The sequence below is a fragment of the Vulpes lagopus genome, chromosome 2 (genome assembly GCF_018345385.1).
Source record: "Vulpes lagopus strain Blue_001 chromosome 2, ASM1834538v1, whole genome shotgun sequence".
Lineage (NCBI taxonomy): Eukaryota > Metazoa > Chordata > Mammalia > Carnivora > Canidae > Vulpes > Vulpes lagopus.
The window spans coordinates 88,756,767-88,762,667 of NC_054825.1; the positions used below are offsets into that span (position 1 = coordinate 88,756,767).

A 5,901-nucleotide genomic window follows, 5' to 3' on the forward strand; every position below is an offset into this window, starting at 1 on the left:
TGCAGTGAAATAAATCAGAATCAGCCTGAGCTTTCCTATGATCTTCAGTTGTGGTCTTTTTACAAGGCATTGAATCAAGACAACCTCAATTTACAGGATCAGAGTAAGTTCTTGTTGGACAGGAGTGGTTTTGGCCCAAAGTGTAGTTGTAAAATAGACTTATTTTCTGGCTTTCCATTCATAGCTTTTGTCTCTATTATGGAAATTCCCCTTCCATCAGCACACTGGACCTTCATACTCTTTCCACTTTCCCCTTAACACAATCTGATCTGGTGAGCTATCACCTGGAAAAAATCTAATCAATTATATCATTACTTGCAGGAATGACTCTGATGGTGGAATTTCAAGAATCAAGGGAGGCAAGTGAAGATGAAACTTCAAAGCAGCAAAGGTTTCTTAACACCCTTCGATGTTTAGGACATAAGTGACCACTTATTTATGAGCTGTTCATGGGTTAAGACTGATCCTAGAGGTTGATGGAAGAAGGCTAATGTAAGTGGCTGAAGGGTGCTTGACTAGAGTGTGCCTCTGGGGAAAATAAAAAACAAAAACCCTAGAGTCCTTTTGCTGGCACATTGTTGCTCTGTTATCTTCCAACACACTCCACTGTGGAGTCTGGCATTTGTATTGAAGCTGACTGTGGGGGTGGGGATTGCTGAGGTTGGTGGGGGAAGCATTTTCTTTCCTGCAGCTGGCTTCTCAGCCTCTCTATAGGAAAGCCAAGATGATTCCTTTGGTCATTGTAACTTGGTCAGAGATCTTTCCTAGAGGAGAAAGAGTGATTGTGAAGATGGATGGCCTAGGCAATGCAGTAGAAAAAGGTAGCACATTTTTAAAAAAGTAGTCCACTGACTGGCTGTGATGACAGGAGAATCAAAACAATACAAACAAGGGTTTTAGAACTATATTCCCAACAAAGGACATCTAAAAAAACAAACTACGTGGCCTTCTCAAGAATTTCTCACTTCACTGATCATTCTAGTTGGAGACACTTTGGAGCAGGGAATATTATCTCCTTTTAGCATGATCCGACCCAGTTGTTTTCTTAACTTTGTTTTAGAATGAATCTCTTCGGCATCATCTAATACAAGGTTCATGTACTCATCAAAACCAATGATACAGCCCTCTATCCGCATGTTTACTTGCTCATAAAGCCACACCTGAATCCAAGATCTATTTTGCAAGTATCTGAAGATGAGGTTCATGGGCTGAGCCATCACCTTCTGCACTTTTTGGCCCTGGCCCCGGTACACCATGGTGGAAGCTGACAAAGACCGGTATATAAAAACGTTTTCTAAGACAGAGAGTTCTTCTATAGACATTTCAGAAGAAGCACTACTATTTTATCTAGAAGGTGAAGAAATACTGAGCGCAAAGCCACCATTGCAATCTGTGGCAGGGTAGGTAGATGATATGCTTCTTTTTGCTTGAGGGGTTGGCCAACAATGTTTGAGGTAATTATAACTTATTTCTTGCTTAAAGGAAAAGGTGAAAGGACTTGAGGAACACTTCTGTGTACTCCACACTGTGAGAAGGATGTGTTGAAGAACTAACACAAAAAAAGGCTAGATTAAAAAAACAAGGAGGAGTAGAAGGGAAATGTTTGTCAACAAGTAGATGTGATGAACTAACTATCTTTTCCCATTTGTAGAAATTAGGCTTATTCATAGTTCTTTTTGATTTGGTTTTTAAATTTGCATCCTTCTGTTAGAGCATTGCTCTAGTTGTTTTATACTTATTTCTTTAAGTGTGCCTACCCCTGCTATGTTGTGAATTACATGAGGCCATGCATTTTCTTTTCTCCTATCCTTAGCATCAAGCTGGATACAGAATAGATCCTCAGCAAGTGACTCATGAATGACTGAAATTATTTTTTACACTATAGAATTTTAGTTCTAAAATAGTCACTTCTCTGGGAATGGGACATCCCTGTGGGTCATCTCAGATAATTTAGGAGGTGAGTAGAAGCAATAAGCTGATCTGAGTAGGGCTAGATTATTGACTAGTTAAGGAACATAGCCTCTTTTACCATAAATTGACAATTTGAAACATGAATATGATGAATTTAGCCAAAGATGATACCTTGAGGCAAAGAAGGTTACACAAAATCGAATATTATCACAAGAATAAGATTCCAGAAATACATGTTTCTAGCAGGGCTGGCTTCATGGGAGTGCAGCCTGTGTAGTCACATGGAATCCTATAGTCAGAGGCCCTGCATGTGGCCTATGGTGTCCGATTGCAGTCTTGAAATTCTTAATAAGTTTTGAACAGAGACCTACAATTTCATTTTTCATTGGACCCTGTGAATTCAGTAGCTACTCCTGGCTACTAATAAGATGATGGGAACCATGAGGGCCATGATCAGAGAAGCTGCACTAGGTAGTATCTCAGAAGAGCTAGGGAAGAAACAAGCACAGGTTATAAGAAGAACTCATCTTACCTTGCCTCTGAGTGTGTTGCAGGCACTGTACAGGGCAGATTTCTCAGGAGGGTGAATGATAGGGCCACTGGTCAAGACAGGATGGGTATCCTCTGGGAGAGGAGTATTCAGGGAGTTAAGAAGGAAGACCCTTTTCTCTGGGAGAATGGGAAAGACAAAAAGGAGAGCTTGCAGGGATGGAAGACGGGGATAGTCTCAGAAAGAGGGAGGACATACCTGCAAATTCAGAATGAAATAACCTGACGTGCAGAGAAGGAATCATTAGGTATTTCTATTCTCTATCCCCAAATAAGGCCCCAAAGGAATGCCAGACTGATCAACCTGGGAAGCCCCACACCAGGGATAGACATTAGGATGTGAAGTTGTAGAATACACTAAAAATCCACAAAACGTCACCCTGGTTTCTCAGTATACTAGATAGAAAGGAAGCCAGTAATTTCATGTTAAGGAAAATTGCTCAGAAAACTCTTAGATTGGGATGCCTGGGTGGCTCAGCGGTTGAGCGTCTGCCTTTGGCTCAGGCCATGATCCCAGAATCCCGGGATTGAGTCTCATATTGGGCTCCCTGCATGGAGTCTGCTTCTCCCTCTGCCTGTGTCTTTGCCTCTCTCTCTCTCTCTGTGTGTCTCTCATGAATAAATAAATAAAATCTTATAAAAAATTAAGAAAACTTAGATTTCTTGATTTTGTGGGGTAACCTCTTCACATTTGTTGTCATTAACCCATCCACTTCTCCATAGTAATTAATAATACTGTCTTAAAATGGAAGGCCTATGTACTTATTCTGGGCTGTTAACAAGAAAGGGAGGAAGTGGGTGAGTCACACTGTACTCTAAAGGAAACAAATCATAGGACATAGTGTAGAAGGGTACAGCTTTTCTCCTTCTTCTTTCTTTCTTTCTTCTTTTTTTTTAGGTTAACTATCTGGAGCCTATAAGGACCTTGACAACTGTGACACAGCTGAGGATGAGCAAGAGGAAATTAAGTTGCATGGAAGTTTATGAGGTTCTTCTCCTGGAGGGCAATTCCAGACATACTCAAATAGAGGCATTATCCAGCCTCTAACAGATTCCAAGAGATTCCTAAGCATTAAAAAAATGATGGAACTATTATCTCAATCAAATAAAACATACATATACCTATTTGAACTCTCTGCTGGCTGGGAGGAGGTGGCCATGCATAAACCTGGTGTGGTCATGAGTCTATGTGCTATAACTTTAAGAACAGGCCTCCAGATAGGATAGGAGGGTCTGCCATGATGACCAACCTCACTGATCCCGGTACTCTGATGGTTCTTGTGGGAACAAAAGTTGTAGTCACAGGATCTGCATCGTTAGGAGCAGGAAGGAAAGGGAAAACATTTAAGGTTGGGTGGGACTTTTTTTGTTTTCTTCTGGTTTGTGGTCATGACTCTGGAAGAGGAAGAAAGCTAATAGCTGGTTACATAGAAGGTATCTAAAGGAAAGAGTTTGTCTTCTGGATCATGATAGGAGTGTCTGTAGGATGAACTACTGAAAATGGAAAAGGACACTGGGTCAAAGTAGAAAACAGGTTTAACAAAGATGAATGGATAAAGGGCAGTGAGGAAGCCAAGACCAACTAACAAGTAGGTAATAAGGACAGTGGGTATGCCAGGAAAGGGTTTGTATATGGAGGTGGTCCTTAGTAATTGTCACTCTTTCATTCATTCAACAAATCACAGAGATATTAACTAAGAATGATATTTATGGGGGGCACCTGAGTGATTCAGTCAGTTAAGGGTCCAACTCTTGATTTTGACTCAGGTCATGATCCCTACCAGGGTCATGGGATCGAGCCCTGCATCTGGCTCTGTCTTGAGCATGGAGCCTGCTTGATATTCTCTTTCTATCCCTTTCCCTTTGCCCCTTTCCCTTCTTTCTCTCTCTCTCACAAAAAAAAAAAAAAAAAAAAAAAAAAAGAATATATATAACCTTAGGAAACTATATATGTCAACACAGAAAAGGAGGCTGCAAAAGAACTCAAAGTTTTAGACCAAAAAAATAAATATAATGTTATTGAGAGGACTAAGTTTTAATGGGATAAACTCAGCCTAAAAATATGAAGACAAAAACATACTTTGTTCAAAAACTGATATGATAGAAGGAAAATAGAGTAGTGCTATGTATAACTAAGGTGTACATCTCGATGGAAACAAAGGTCGAGCAAAAAAGAACTCAACCAATTTACTGTCATAAAATTATACATCACTTAGGCCCCTCAGGAAGAGGAAAAATACAGATATTATGTTTTTAGGGTTAAATGTTGGTATGAAGTAACCCTTTGCAGTAGTGAGAGAATTGATTATCTTTTGGAAAATTAATTTTGATAAAATTAAAGTACTTGATAAGGGCTTCACTTTTAACGTTCACATTTTTAATCCTCAAAATGATGTCTCTGGCAAGGCCAAATTGTTGTTGTTGTTGTTGTTGTTGTTGTTTTTTAAGGCCAAATTGTTATTGGTTTGTAACAAGATCAAAGCAAGTATTTGCATACTTTTATAGCAGTTTTGTCATCACAAGATTTTTATTTTATTTTACAAAATTAAAACTGATCCTTTACTGCAGATACTTGAGAGGCACTATCATAGTTCATGATAAAATAGAATTCATAAAATATACTGCTTTTTGGAATACAGCTCATTAGGAAAAGGAACCTAAAGGGGAAATGAAAGAATGGGGGAATTTGAGTATACATTTGGCTACTATCCCAATGGGATAAATGAGGAAAGTCATCTCAAAAGTAGTGTGATTACATTAGCAGCTCTCCCAATGAAAAAAAGGGGTGAACCCTGTTTATTGAGAATCTGTTATATAATGGACAGTTCTATTTAAATTAACCTATTTAATCTTTATCCTTTGGATAAGTGAAACCATTCTAGTTTTTACGGAAGGGAGACATGAGACTCAGTGACTATAATGGGTTGATGGTGGCCCCCCCAAATGATATGTCCACATCCTAATCCCCAGAATCTGTGAATGTATGGCAAAAGATGGCCATCTTTTATATGGCAAAAGATGTAATTAAGTGAAGGATCTTGAGAAGAGGAGCTTGTCATAAATGGGTCCTAAATGTAGTCACAAGTATCCTTATAAGGTAGACACACAGAGGAGATACCTTATATCCTTATAAGGTAGACACACAGAGGAGAAGAAGAAGAGGCGACAGGACAGTGGAAACAAAGATAGGAGGTGGTCATAAGCCAAGAAACGTCTGGAGCCATGAGAAGCTGGAGAAGGCAAGGCCCATCCTCCCTAGAACCTTTGGAGGGATTGTGGCCCTGCAGACACTTGGTTTTGGCTTCTGACCTTCAGAATTGGGAGGGAATAAATTCCTGTTGGCTTAAGCCACCTTGTTTGCAGTAATTTGTTACAACCACCTTAGGAATCTAATATAGTGACTTAAAGAAACTTTTGGAAAATGAAAAACCTATTATTTAA

At 39.4% G+C, this 5,901-nt stretch overlaps 1 pseudogene; it reads right to left on the reverse strand.

Annotated features, from left to right (window-relative positions):
• Window positions 1-978: 978 nt before the first annotated feature.
• On the reverse strand, window positions 979-1,322 carry LOC121485313 (annotated as a pseudogene).
• Between the last annotated feature and the right edge of the window lie 4,579 nt (window positions 1,323-5,901).